Source organism: Symphalangus syndactylus, chromosome 10, assembly GCF_028878055.3.
Source record: "Symphalangus syndactylus isolate Jambi chromosome 10, NHGRI_mSymSyn1-v2.1_pri, whole genome shotgun sequence".
Taxonomy (NCBI): Eukaryota; Metazoa; Chordata; class Mammalia; order Primates; family Hylobatidae; genus Symphalangus; species Symphalangus syndactylus.
In genome coordinates this window covers 88,788,985-88,804,337 of record NC_072432.2, presented here as the reverse complement: position 1 = coordinate 88,804,337, position 15,353 = coordinate 88,788,985, and the positions used below count along the sequence as shown (strand labels likewise).

The 15,353-nt window shown below is 42.3% G+C and overlaps 1 protein-coding gene and 1 pseudogene across 9 annotated transcripts in view; both read right to left on the bottom strand.

Annotated features, from left to right (window-relative positions):
* The window catches only part of TFCP2 (transcription factor CP2), a 79,095-nt gene that overhangs the window by 27,702 nt on the left and 36,040 nt on the right, over positions 1–15,353 (bottom strand). The gene's annotated exons all lie outside the window — the stretch shown is intronic.
* LOC129491080 (prohibitin 1-like) lies at positions 1,183–4,862 on the bottom strand (annotated as a pseudogene).

The window sequence follows — 15,353 nt, the reverse complement described above, 5'->3', positions numbered from 1 at the left end:
TGTAATCTCAGCACTTTGGGAGGCCAACGGGGGCAGATCACTTGAGGTCAGGAGTTTGAGACCAGCCTGGCTAACATGGTAAAACCCCGTCTCCACTAAAAGTACAAAAATTAGCCAGGCGTGTTGGCACGCGCCTAGTCCCAGCTACTTGGGCGGCTGAGGCAGGAGAATCGCTTGAACCTGGGAGGTGGAGGTTGCAGTGAGCCGAGATCGTACCACTGCAGTGAAGCCCGGGAGACAGAGTGAGACTCCATCTCAAAAGAAAAAAAAAATATTCTCCCAAAAGATCAGAAGTCAGGAATCCAGTTATTTATTTATTTTTTTTAGATGGTCTCGCTCTGTCTCCCAGGCTTGAGTGCAGTGGCACGATCTCGGCTCACTGCAACCTCCACCTCCCAGGTTCAAGTGATTCTCCTGCCTCAGCCTCCCAAGTAGCTGAGACTACAGGCGGCCGCCACCACACCCAGCTGACTTTTGTATTTTTAGTAGAGATGAGGTTTCACCATGTTGGCCAAGCTGGTCTCAAACTCCTGACCTCAAGTGATCTGCCCACCTCAGCCTCCCAAAGTGCTATGATTATAGGCATGAGCCACCACACCCAGCCCAGTGATTCTTGTTAACATTCCCCATGTTCAAAATGGAATACATTGAAACCTTTACCTAAAATTTAAATATTAAGCTTCTAAAGAGACAAAAATGCTTTTTTTTTTTTAACCATTCACAGATGAAAAAGCAATTCTTTATATGTACCTATATCCTTCACCTGTATACACATTTTCCCCAATACATCAGATTACAGGGTCACTACCTTCAGGCAAAGACACTATTGACAGAAAGTTGACTACACTCTTGTGAATTTTACAGACAATATTATAAATTATTACTGGAAAATAAAACAAGTAGCAAATGTTCTGATTATTGACTTCACACACAGGTATAATACAAATTTACTGGCATGAACACTAAAAAATGGAGGGGTGGAAGAGAAGAAAATTTTTCTTTCTGTTGATGTCTGAATATAAATGTTATTATTTGAATCCAGAAAGACTAGATGCAAACCAGTTTTCATGAAACAGTTTTCTTTTTTTTCTTTTTTTTTGAGACAGAGTCTCCCTCTGTCACCCAGGCTGGAGTGCAGTGACACCATCTCGGCTCATTGCAACCTCTGCCTCCTGGGTTCAAGTGATTCTCCTGCCGCAGCTTCCCGGGTAGCTGGGATTACAGGCACCTGCTACCATGCTCAGCTAATTTGTATATTTTTAGTAGAGACGGAGTTTCACCACATTGGCCATGCTGGTCTCGAACTCCTGACCTCAGGTAATCTGCCCACCTCGGCCTCCCAAAGTACTGGGATTACAGATGTGAGCCACCACACCCAGCCTATGAAACAATTTTCTAATCGTTAAAAAATATTTCAAAGGCCAGAAACACAAAAGGCACTTTCTTTTGCTTAGGCTTTGCTCACATGAGTTAAGAGTGGAGAATGTTGAGGGAATCCTTCTTCCTGTCCATATTAATTTTTTTCCACATGAAACATATTATTGTTCCCTTGAGACTATTTACAACTGTAGAAACATAGAGTTTTCTAAAAAATTACTCTGTTCTAATTATTTTATTTCTCAAGATCAGGAAGTTACCAGTGCTCTCATAACAAAAAGTATAGAAAATAAAGTAAAACACCACAAAACTTAACACAATGTTGGCACTTCTAAGCCTTTACTACCTTATCATTCTCAAATATATCACATCTGATGATTCCTTAAAAAGATTAGTAAACGATTACCAGATTTCAAGGCAAACAGGATTTTGAAACATAGCAATAGTTCAACCTTTATGAATGTAGGGTGGTTATTTTTTCTTCTCAAGTATCACTACCAACCAAGGTTAATAAACAGCAACCATTCCTAGTCTTCTCAGGATCATGTGGCATTACACCTAACCCATGACTAAGCAAAGGACTGTCATCTGGGGCTGGAATTCTAAAACTGATTGTCAAAGTTACCCCTAAAATTAACTCAAAACAGTACAGCCAAACCAAATACACAAGACTGTATTTCCTCATCAAACAGTTTAAGATCTATAAACCCCAAACATATTTCAGTTATTCATATTCTTGCTACACTGCATTTCTTTCAGTCTGCTGCGGGAGCAAACGTACCATTCAGTTCCACATTCCTGGAGATAGAGGTTAAAGGTCACTGTAAATATAATTCTAGGCCCCTATTTATACCAAAACAAAAACAAGTGCATCTAGAAAGAAACAACTTTGGAAATACAAAAGTCTGCTCTTCCTCAGAGGCGAGTTTAGAAAAGGAAAACCCAAACCCATTCTGGTAGATTCTAAGTAGTTGCTGCCAATGTACAATTTAACATTTTATTATATTTTCTGATTGCTTTATGTATTTAATTCATTTCTTTTTAATTTTTATTTTTTGTAGAAATGGAGGTCTTGCTATGCTGCCCAGAGTGGTCTCAAACTCCAAGCCTCAAGTAGTCCTCCCACCTCTTCTCCCAAAGTGTTGGGATCACAGGCATGGGCCACTGTGCCTGGATTAATTCATTTCAATGAACCATAAGCTATTTGAAAGGAAGACTTCTCTTTCCTGTTCTTAGTGAATATTCACTGGTATGATGTATACTTTTGTTCTGTGAAATAAAAATTATAGGAGGTCACTAAACTCCTATACTAGGCCCCAACAAGGCAGACTAAAAATAAAAATGGAGTCATTCACCTTAAGGTCTACATCGCTAAACCTAAATTAAGCTGTGTTATCTTCTAAGAAATCAGGAGAGAGAGAACACCTAATTTCCCAAACAGGACAGTTTAAATCTTCAAACAGCATGACAATGAAGTTCCCTCTGCTTTAATCCTCACACAAAAACAGTAGCCTGAAGTAACCTGATGTTAACCAACGAGCTACTTTTTTTTTTTCTTTTTTGAGGGGGTCTCACTCTGTCACCCAGGATGGAGTACAGTGGCATGATCAAAGCTCACTGCTGCCTTCAACTCCTGGGTTCAAGGGATCCTCCAGCCTCAGCCTCCCAAGTAGCTGGGACTACAGGTGTGCACCACCGTGTCTGGCTAATTCTTAAATTTTTTATAGAGATGGGGTCTCATCATGTTGCTCAGACTGGTCTTGAACTCCCGAGCTCAAGCTCTTCTCCCTTAGCCTCCCAAAGTGCTAGAAATTGCAGGCATGAGCCACCTGGCCCAACTAATCGGTTATTTTTTTCTTTTCTTCTTTTTTTTTTTTTTTAAGAGTTCTGAAGTGATTTTACTTTTATTTCCTTCACTTTAAGCCAATTACAAAATTTCAGTGATTTCTGGGGTGGGGGGATAAGGCAGTGTTAAGAATCATTGGGGCTGTGGCCCAGTCAGCCTGCGGAGGTGCAGGCAGGGTGGGCCCTCATGGGGCAGCCGGAGGAGCACGGACTGCCCCGCCGGCAGGGAGGTCATATTCCGAGAGCGTGAGGGCTGTTATGCAATGTCCTCTGCGGCTTCCAACTTGCACAGCTCGATCAGGCCGTCCCCTGCGGCGGCCAGTGAGTTGGCCATCAGCTCAGCTGCCTTGGAGTCGCCCTCAGCAGAGATCATGGCCGCCTCTTTCCGCTGCTCAGCCTTTTCCATCACAAATCTGGCCCTCTCTGCTTCCTGCTGAGCCACCTGTTTGGCTTCCACTGCTTCTGTGAACTCCTTCCCAAAGGTCAGATATGTCAAGGACACGTCGTCCAGGATGAGCCCAAAGGTGGCTGCTCGCTCCGTAAGGTCGTTGCTCACCTGCCTGGAGACCAGCTCTCTCTGGGTGATTACTTCTCCAGCATCGAAGCGAGCCAACACTGACTTGAGGATCTTGGTCGTGATGGACGTCAGCACAGGCTCATCATAGTCCTCTCTGATGCTGGTGAAGATGCGAGGAAGCTGGCTAGCAACAGGCTGGAAGATGATGTGCAGTGTGATGCTGACATTCTGTAAATCTTTGCTACCAGTGATGACTAGTACATTACGTGGTGGAGAAAGGCAGTCAAAGATAATTGGTTTCTGTACCCATGGGATGAGAAAGTGAGTCCCCTACCACAATGTCCTGTCATTTTTGTCCTGGAATCAGTCAAAGATGACAGCTATGTGCCCAACATCCACATTATATAAGGCAGAGTTCACAGGCCTCCTGCGACAGCTAAGGCCAAGCCAAACTTACCATGGACTCAAACACTTTGGCTGCCGTGTTTTCTTCTGCGGGACCCTCTCACACTTGCTTTCCACTCTGACCTCCATATGAATCAATCAGTTATTTTTCTATTGTTCTGTCTCCCTCTCCCAGCCTTATAAGAAAAAGTAACTTTGAAAAGTAACTAATATACTCTGTTCTTTGCTTCTGCTTTCTTTAGCCCTTCTGTCTAACCTCTTCTGCTCAGCTCACTGGAACAATTACTGTATTTTATGGAATGATGTCTTGCTCAATTCTAGAATCACAAAGAAAGCCAATTGAGATCTTTTAAATTTGCTGTAATTCTGTCCTTTGACAGGTTGTTTGCATTCACCAGAATACTCAGCACTATATACACTATGATCATTTTGGAATTTTTGATGTTACCCTATCTCTGATCAAAATATAAAGATATAGAAATCACAGGCTGGGCGTGATGGCTCACGCCTGTAATCCCAGCACTTTGGGAGGCTGAGGTGGGTGGATCACGAGGTCAGGAGATCGAGACCATCCTGGCTAACATGGTAAAACCCCATCTCTACTAAAAAAGACAACAAAAATTAGCCGGGTGTGGTGTTGGGCACCTGTAGTCCCAGCTACTCGGGAAGCTGAGGCAGGAGAATGGCGTGAACCTGGGAAGCGGAGCTTGTAGTGAGCCGAGATTGCCCTACTGCACTCCAGCCTGGGCGACAGAGCGAGACTCCGTCTCAAAAAAAAAAAAAAAAGAAAGAAAAGAAAAGATATAGAAATCATACCTATTAAAAGGATAAGTTGAGTATATGTTAAAAATGTATACCCCTAAATGGAAATCCACACCTGAGCATGGAGGCATAGCGGAAAGCAATTGAGTGAAAGTAAGAGGAATAGAAGCAATATCAGGAGTGATCTTTCTGGAATGTAACTAGGATTCCACAAAGAGCTGCTTCATGGTCCCCTGAGGTATAAATTACCCTTTTGAGAAAAGGCAGCCCTGAATGGTCTCTACTAATTCATAACTGTGGTTTAGCTTTCCTCCTTCAGGCCTACCAGCTGCTTGAGATGCTCTGTTTTAGAAAGAGTCTAGAAAAGGGAGAAGGAGAGGGTTGAAGAGTGTTACCTTGAGTAAGAAAGGCAGTAGATAGCATCTAAGGAACTTAGAAACTAACTTGGAACAATAAGATGTCATGAACTTCAACTTTCCTATTTGTAACCCTCATTTAGCCTCCACTAAATGAGAATAAGGCATTTGAAACAAAAGCATGCTAACATCCCTATGTTAGCTACAGCACGAAAGGGCAACAGCTGAAGAGACTACACTCTACTCTGAGGCCAGCTTCAAAAGAAAAAAAATCTCCAACAACAAACAATTGGCCATAACAACTTTAAGAAAATAGATAGATTTTCTGGGATTTGTGGGAAGGATGTCAGGTCAGATCAGGGAGGAGACCTGGCAAGAAGAGATGGCCCTGTGGTTTTACCATAAAGCCAGTGATGATAAAAGATCTCTGCTACTGAAAAATCTCATTCAACTAAAAAGCAGCACATATGATTTTTAAAATTTGCCTTGCTAATTATTCTATCATCCAGAAGGTAGAAGAAACGAGTAGAATTATAATTTGGAACCTAATCTGAATAAGAAGAAATAGATCAGAAAAGAAGTAATGGATGCCTCAAAAGAAAACCACCAAGACAGACAGGCAGAAGGGCAAGGGGCACAGCTAGAGGTAGCAACTAGACTCTGAACAGGCTTCAACCAGTCAAGGAGGCAGGACCTAAGGCTGAGGCGCTAAAGACAGGACCTAAGGCTGAGGTGCTCAAAGGGAAGACAACAGGATTGAGGTTCTCAAAAATGAAATTCTGGCAATCTCACATTATTTAAGTTAGAGGGGGAAAAAAGAGGGGGCTTATCTAAAGAGACTAGCTGGAAAGCTCACCGATCAACTCAGAATTAGACAGACATACACAATATATATAAAAAGAAAGAAACTATTTTTTAAAATTGCACTGATGTGTCATCAAGAAGGAAGCTGAAGCTGAAGCCCAGACTGTGCTGAGACTTGCAAAAAAGGTAAGGAAGGCACAGGCCCACTCTATGATGTAAAAGGCATGTTACTAATTAATATAAAGCAGAGAAAGAACATCTCAATTCTTGTTTTTCTTCTATCTTTTCTGTCAAGAAAAATCATCTTGAAAGTAGAAAGAAAAGAAGAAATATTAGGAAAAGTGGATTAGTGACCAAGATAAATAAGGAGACTGTCAAAGGGTGTCTATCTCTCTAAATGAATAAAAAATTCCTGGATGAATTCTACACCAGAGAACTTGAAGAATCTGCAGATGAGACCCATGAGTGACACTTTGGAAACCCAGACAAATCTCATGATTCTAATAATCCCAAATATCACATTAGCTTTGTGTGTCTGCAGAAGCAATTTTCTTTTCTTTTCTTCTTTTTTTTTTTTTGAGACGGAGTTTCACTCTGTTGTCCAGGTGAGAGTGCAGTGGTGCGATCTCGGCTCACCGCAACCTCTGCCTCCCGAGTTCAAGCAATTCTCATGCCTCAGCCTCCTGAGTAGCTGGGATTACGTGTGTGCACCACCATGCCCAGCTAATTTTTGTATTTTAGTAGAGATGGGGTTTCACCATGTTGGCCAGGCTGGTCTCGAACTCCTGACCTCAAGTGATCCACCCAACTCAGCCTCCCAAAGTGCTGGGATTACAGGCATGAGCCACCGTGCCCAGCCTGCAGAAATAATTTTCAAAAAGAAGGGAGAATATATTCCCCGTACCTTATACCAGAGTTGATGTGACGTGCAGGACAAGCAAGACTGAAGAATAGGTTACTAAAAGAATAGTTCATTAATAAAAACTAGTATCGGGAACATCTAGAAACCATAACCAAACTCCATTTTCCTTTTTTTATATGGTTAGGCCAGCAAACGCTATAGGCATAAATATAGTATCTGGATTTCAGCAAGGCATAAAATAAAGTCTCTCTTGATATCACTGTGCAAGGTGAAAAAATATGAATTTTTTAACTTAAAAGTTAAGTGGCTTCACAGACAACTATACAACTGTACCTAAAGAGTGCAGATAAATCTGGAAGAAGGCTCAATAGTATGCAACAGGGGCCCAGAGCAACCTGTCCTTTGTAACATTTTTTATAAATGACTTGGATGAGAATACGAAAGGAGGACGATCAAATGTGAAAATGACAGGAATCTGGGATGGGAAAGTAAATACCCTGTATGACATAATCAACTTTTTAAGTAATTCTAAGTGGCTGGAACAGGAGGCTAAATTTAAGGGGATCATATTTAATAAGGATAAATATAAAGTCATAAGCTTAGAACAAAAAAATCAACAATAACAACAAAATGGCACAGGACAGTGAGAAATGACTAGGCTTTTAAAAAAGTCTATTTCAAAGAGACAAACAGTGTGTTACAGCTGCCAAAATCACTGATATCAGGTTTCATTAAAAACAAAGTCTGAATGAAGAAAATGTCATTCTCTATGCAAATCAGACATTTGAATATACTTAGCTCTGAGTGTACAAATTTGAGAGGACTTAAAAAATCTAAGGAGAGGCCAGCCATGGTAGCTCACGCCTGTAATCCCAGCACTTTGGGAGGTTGAGGTGGGCGGATCACGAGGTCAGGAGTTCGAGACCAGCCTGGCCAACATGGTGAAACCCCATCTCTACTAAAAATACAAAAAATTAGCTGGTCATTGTGGCAGGCGCCTGTAATCCCAGCTACTCGGAAGGCTCAGGCAGGAGAATCTCTTGAACCCGGGAGGCGGAGGTTGCAGTGAGCCGAGATCATGCCACTGCACTCCAGCTTGGGCAACAGTGCAAGACTGTCTCAAAAAAAAAAAAAAAAAAATCTAAGGAGAGAGATAAGAATAAGTGAGGTGACCTAAAGTCATGTCACATGTAGAGTAACTGAAGGGAAAGAGGATCACTGAAGCAAATAAGTCTTTTTAGTTCTGTTCTGTAAAGAGATTTCAATAGCTCAGGGTTGGATGAGTTGACCTCTTTAAAAGGGCCTCCCAATCAGTTCTATGATTTTATTATTCTAAAAAGACTAAATGTTGTGAGACTGTTCAGGTATTAGAAGCTGCACTGGAAGGAAAATGGGCACAAGGAATCTTTTTGGCAGGATAAAAATGTTCTAAAACTGGGGGAAAAAAAAAAAGCAGCAGCAGCTTCATTGGGGCCAGGCACAGTGGCTCACACCTATAATCCCAGCATTTTGGGAGGCTGAGGCAGGAGGACTGCTTGAGACCAGTAGTTTGAGACCACCCTGGGTAAAAAATAAGACCCCATCTCTACAAAAAAAATTTTTTAATTAGCTGGGCATGGTTCTGTGCATCTGTAATCCCAGTTAATTGGGAGGCTGAGGTAGGAGGACTGCTTGAGCCTGGGAGGTCACAGTGAGCCATGACTGTGCCACTGCACTCCAGCCTGGGCAACAGAATGAGACCCTATCACAAAAAACCTATAAACACAAAAATAACATTAAAAAAAGAAGCTGTTGGCCGGGCGCAGTGGCTCACGCCTGTAATCCCAGCACTTTGGGAGAACGAGGCAGGTGGATCACCTGAGGTCAGGAGTTCAAGTCCAGCTTGGACAACATGGTGAAACCCTGTCTCTACTAAAAATACAAAAATTAGCTGGGCATAGTGGTGTGTGTCTGTGATCTCAGCTACTCAGGAGGCTGAGGCAGGAGAATCACTTGAACCTGGGAGGCAGAGGCTGCAGCAAGCCAAGATCATGCTACTACACTCCAGCCTGGGTGATAGAGCAAGACTCCATCTCAAAAAAAAAGAAGCTGCATTGGTCTGTGTTTAGGGATCCTATTTATTACTAGAAAATGCGAACTGGCATATAGCGTCCTCTGATAGGAAATATCACTAGTTCACTGCTATTACAAAGTCCAAAGCATATTTTCCATCTGCTATAGAAGGCAGAGCCAAATGATAACTATAAAAGCCTATATACTGGCTAAACTAACTGGCTTATAAATCTGTCTATACTTAAAAAAAAAAAAAAAAAACTGGCCAGGCACGATGGCTCACGCCTGTATTCCTAGTACTTTGGGAGGCCGAAGCAGGTGAATCACCTGAGGTCAGAAGTTTAAGACCATCCTGGCCAATACGGCGAAACCCTGTCTCTACTGAAAATATAAAAACTAGCTGGGCATGGTGGCAGGTGCCTGTAATCCCAGCTACTCGAGAGGCTGAGGTAGGAGAATCATTTGAACCAGGGAGGCAGGGGTTGCAGTGAGCCAAGATCGCGCCACTGCACTCCAGCCTGGGTGACAGAGTGAGACTCCATCTCAAAAAAGAAAATAATTATTTGTATGTTTGTGTACTTGCCATGACAAAACAAGGACTAGATGTAGGCCGGGCGTGGTGGCTCACACCTGTAATCCCAGCACTTTGAGAGGCCGAGGCGGGCAGACCACGAGGTCAGGAGATCGAGACCAGCCTGGCCAACATGGTGAAACCCCATCTCTACTAAAAAACTTACAAAAAATTAGCTGGGCGTGGTGGCGGGCACCTGTAGTCCCAGCTACTCGGGAGGCTGAGGCAGGAGAATGGCGTGAATCCGGGAGGCGGAGCTTGCAGTGAGCCGAGATCGCGCCACTGCACTCCAGCCTGGGTGACAGAGCAAGACTCTGTCTCAAAAAAAAAAAACAAAGACTAGACAAATTAGACAAATTATAATAAAGGTATAGACAACATCTAGGCATACTAAATCTTCTGTATACCAAACATAACAGGCCCATCGGTATAGTTTTTTTCTATCACAAACAATTCCTAAAAATGGTATTCTTGGTTAAAGTTAAGATATAAAAGGTTTTCAGTTTTCAGAGAATGTCTACATCTTATGAACATCCACTTGGCCAAAGATGAACTATGCTCTCAGTATAATGAATGAACTCTCAGATCTTCTAAACTGTCTATGAACAAGCTGAGTAAAATATGTATTTCCTGAAATACCAATAACTTCCCTTTAAAAATAATTTTTTTCACTCAAGGTGGCCTTGAATAACTCCTCTTTTGAAAAGAAAACTTCAGTCATTCAAATATTTATTACCTACTAAGTACCAGCTACTATTCTAAAAGTTTGAAAAACCACACACTGATTTTTAAAAATAAAATTATTTTATTTTCCTTCTTTCCTCTCCTTTTTCTGTTCTTTTGGTCTTCAGTGTTTCAGCAGCAGTAAATAATTGGTATATCTTTTTAAGTTCTTACTACTTATTTAAACACAAAGTTTATGACATCATCTATTCTCTATTTTGTACTCACTTCTCCCTAACCAATTTACAACTAAGTTCTTTTTCATTTATGCCTAACTTTCAGCTAAACACTTGCTAGACAGTTCCTATCTAACTGTAATAGAACAAATGCTAAAACAGAGGAACAACTGGTTGGGGGGGAAATGAATATAAATGAAGTCTAAATAATCCAAATGTAGTCTTAAGTTTTAAACATCATAAAAACCACCCGAGATTTCATCACTAGGCTGCTAAATGTGCCTTTGGGAGCTAATCTCCAAAGATGGTCTCAGATGACCCACAGTTCTTTGTATTCACCACCCTTTCGCAGCACTCCTTCCACACTGGATCTGGGCTGTAATTTGCTTTAACAACAAGAATGTGGAAGAATTAGCAGTGTGCAAGCTCTGGTTTAGGGATTAGTCTTTTTTTTTTTTTTTTTTTTTTTTTTTTTTTTTTTTTTTTTAAGACAGAGTCTCGCTCTATCGCCCAGGCTAGAGTGCAGTGGTGCCATCTCGGCTCACTGCAACCTCCATCTCCTGGGTTCAAGTGATTCTCCTGCCTCAGTCTCCCGAGTAGCTGGGATTACAGGCATGTACCACCATGTCCGGCTAATCTTTTGTATTTTTAGTAGAGATGGGGGCTTCACCATGCTGGCCAGGCTGCTCTCGAACTCCTGACCTCGTGATCCACCTGCCTCTGCCTCCCAAAGTGCTGGGATTATAGGCATGAGCCACCGTGCCCGGCCGGGTCTAGTCTTTAAGAAGGATTTCTAGCTTTTACCTTTGCACTTTTGGGAACCCTGAACTGCTAGTAAGAAGTCTGGCTACTCTGTTGAAGCAACCACATGGAGTGGCTCAGTGGAGAGGGGGAGACCCTGAGGCTACATGGAAAGAGAGCAAGCTCCAGCCAACCCAGTGTCCCAGCAGAGCCCAGCATCAAACATGTAAGTGAGCCATCTTGAATGTCCCAGCCTAGGCCTCAGAATGACTGCAGCCTCAGCCTGCTGATACCACATGAAGGAGAACTGCACAGTCAGTCCACAGATTCATGAGATGTCGTTGTTTGAGCCACTAAGTTTTTGTGTGTGGTTTGTTATGCAATAAGATAACAAAGCTTCTAAAAAATTTGTTTGTTCTAAAACAAAACTTAATAGTAATGGTGAATATGTAAAGGAAAATATTAAGTCAACCTTACTTAGAACAGTTCTACTAAAAAAAAAAAAGGTACATTCCGAAAGCCACTGTATGACATTTAAGAAAAAATAACAAAGCACAAAACCATCTCAGATTACAATATAACTCATCTGAACTTAAATTACCTTTTAGAACAAGTTAATGCTATAAAACCTTGAACTACACTGCCAATAAAATATACCTATTTTCACTCTCTCTCTTTTTTTTTTTTTTTTTTTTTTTTTTTGAGACGGTCTTGCTCTGTTGCCCAGGTGGGGTACAGTGGCGCAATCACCACTCACTATAGCCTCAGCCTCTTGGGCTCAAGCCATCCTCCCACCTCAGCCTCCCGAAAAGCTGGAACTAAAGGTGTGTGCCACCATGCCCAGCTAATTTTTGTATTTTTTGTAGAGATGAGGCTTTGCGATGGTGCCCAGACTGAGACTGGTCTCAAATTCCTGGGCTCAAGCAATCTACCGCCTTGGCCCCACAAAGTGCTGGGATTACAGGCGTGAGTCATCATGCCCGGCCTTTGTTTTCACTCTTTGGGTAAAGAAACAGTGTTGGCTGGGCACAGTGGCTCACGCCTGTAATCCCAGCACTTTGGGACACTGAGGCGGGCAGATCACTTGAGGTCAGGAGTTTGAGACCAGCCTGGCCAACATGGTGAAACCCTGTCTCTACTAAAAACACAAAAATTAGCCAGGCGTGGTGGCAAGTGCCTGTAGTCCCAGTTACTTGGGAGGCTGAGGCACGAGAATCACTTGAACTCGGGAGGTGGAGGTTGCAGTGGTGACCTGTGATTGCACCACTGCACTCCAGCCTAGGCGACAGAGCGAGACCCTGTCTCAAAAAAAAAAGAAAGAAAGAAAGAAACAGTGTTAAAGAATTTGAACGATATGGCCAGATCTAAAAATTAAGCAACTGGATAAGAAAACAAACAAAAAATGTATAAGAAACAGAGAAAAAAGGAGAAAATAAATGTGTGTAACAATCAGTGTAGCCCCGTTAAAGGAATGATGGGATGACTATCTTCTTTCCTCCATCTTGTCACATATTCTTTAGTTTTGTGGTTTTCAACATCTTGAAATACCATTCGTATTAGGTAAGCCATTTTATATTCAGACCCAGTACACACGTACATATGTTTGTGCGTCTACAGAACTGAAAAGTTTCATGAAACAATACTTACTAATTTTGGTATTTTTTCTTTTTTTCTTTTTTGAGACAAGATCTGGCTCTATTGCCCAGGCTGGAGTCCAGTGGTGCGATCTTGGCTGACTGCAACCTTCACCTCCCAGGCTGAAGCCATTCTCCCACCTCAGCCTCCTGAGTAGCTGGGACTACAGGCATGCACCACCATGCTCACCTATTTTTTTGTATTTTTAGTAGAAATGGGGTCTCACCATGTTGCCCAAGCTGGTCTTAAACTTGTGAGCTTCAGCAATCCGCCAGCCTCAGCCTCCCAAACTCCTGGAATTACAGGCATAAGCCACCCCGCCTGGCCTTGGTATTTTCTATTTGACTTCATTTTAAATTTTTACCACAACCTGAAGTTTGGAAAAAATACTGCTCTGCTCTTTTGTGCCCCTTAGAACTTTGTACCAAATTAAATCAAATTTATTTACAGTTCCTTTAACAGTATTTTAAAAACAAACATAATAAAAGATAAGTCTAAAAGATCATACTGTAATTCAGCTACTTAAGTACAGGAATAATATCTACTTAAATAGATAATCAAACAAATACAGGTTGGGCACTATGCCTCATGCCTATAATCCCAGCACTTGGGAGGCCAAGGCAGGAGGATCACTTGAGCCCCGGGGTTCAAAACCAGCCTGGGCAACATAGTGGGATCTTGTCTCTAAAAAAAAAATTTTTTTTAATTAGCCAGGCGTAGTGGTGTGCACCTGTAGTCCCAGCTACTCAGGAGGCTGAGGTGGGAGGATCACTTGAGCCCTGGAAGTTGAGGCTGCAATGAGCCGTGACTGTGCCACGGCATTCCAGCCTGGGCAACAGAGCAAGACTCTGTCTCAAAAAGAAAAAAAAAAAACCTACAATTCAGAGCCAGGTGCAGTGGCTCACACCTGTAATCCCAGCACTTTGGGAGGCCGAGGCGGGCGGATCACTTGAGGCCAGGAGTTCGAGACCAGCCTGACCAACATAGTGAAACCCCATCTCTACTAAAAACACAAAAATTAGCCAGGGGTTGTGATGGGCGCCTGCAATCCCAGCTACTCGGGAGGCTGAAGCAGGAGAATTGCTTGAACCTGGGAGGCAGAGGTTGCAGTGAACCGAGATCGTGCCACTGTACTCCAGCCTGGGCGACAGAGCCAGACTGTCACACATACACACAAAAAAAACTACAATCAGATCCTGCTTTTTAAGTCAGAAAGTATTTAGAAATAAAATAGTTTTCAAGTCATCTTCTACTGTATTTGTATATTACATTACTAAATTCAAGTCAGGTCTGTATGAAAGGCATATAAATAGCAGTGGCTCTCAATCTTAGCAGCTACACATTAGAATCACCTGGGGAGCTTTAAAAAATCCGTTCCAGGCCATATCCCACGTCAACTAAATCCAAATGGGGAGGAGGGATTGGTGAGCTTGATTACTCAGTGCTATGTATTAATAAACTAAGACAACGCATGGGTTTGATCTCTATGTCATCTAGGATGACCATCTTTTTAAAGCAAGACTTGACTTTACAGAGGTCCTCAGTGAGCTATCTTGAAACATTACCACAAAGGGTGAGGGAATTTGTTCAGGTCTATACATACTCATCACCACTACTGGGGTGAAAACACTCAGTCTGACACTGTCACAGTAAATCCCTTCAAAACCTTTTTTTATTTTTTGAATTCATCGAATAGTCTTTGAGCACTTGCTATGTTCTATGTTCTAGGCCCTGTTTTAGGTGGCAGGAATATAACAATAAACAAGTTAAAGAAGGTTCCCTGGCTGGGCGCAGTGGCTCATGCCTGTAATCCCAACACTCTGGGAGGCCGAGGTGGGCAGATCACGTGGTCAGGAGTTCGAGACCAGCCCGGCCAACATAGTGAAACCCCGTCTCTACTAAAAATACAAAAAAAAATTAGCCAGGTGTGGCGGCAGGTGCCTGTAGTCCCAGCTACTAGGAAGGCTGAGGCAGGAGAATCTCTTGAACCTGGGAGGTGGAGGTTGCAGTGAGCTGAGATCGCACCATTGCACTCCAGCCCAGACAACAGTGCGAGACTCTAAAAAAAAAAAAAAAGGAAAAGAAAAAGAAGGTTCCCTGACAGAGCATAACATCACTGTCATCTAAATTTCTATCTCTTCACAGCAATACCATACTAAATTATTCTGCAAGCCCCTCATGTTTTCTTCCTCTCCAGTTCACTGTCTTTACAGTATGAATGATAATAAAGGAAGCAGTATTACTGATAATAAAGGAATTATTTTAAAATATATAGTAAAAATGATGTAACTTGAAAGGGCCTAGTATGTTTACAGCAGGTGTTTTATGCAACTGCCCTGAGTAGCTTACCTCTATTCCCGTCCAGTTTCAAAGCAGGAACATGGAAACACAAGTGAGCAGTAGATAAAAACTACACCATAGGCTGGGCACAGTGGTTCATGCCTATAATCCCAGCACTTCGGGAGGCCAAGGCAAGTCGATCACTTGAGATCAGGAGTTTGAAACTAGCCTAGCTAACATGGTGAAA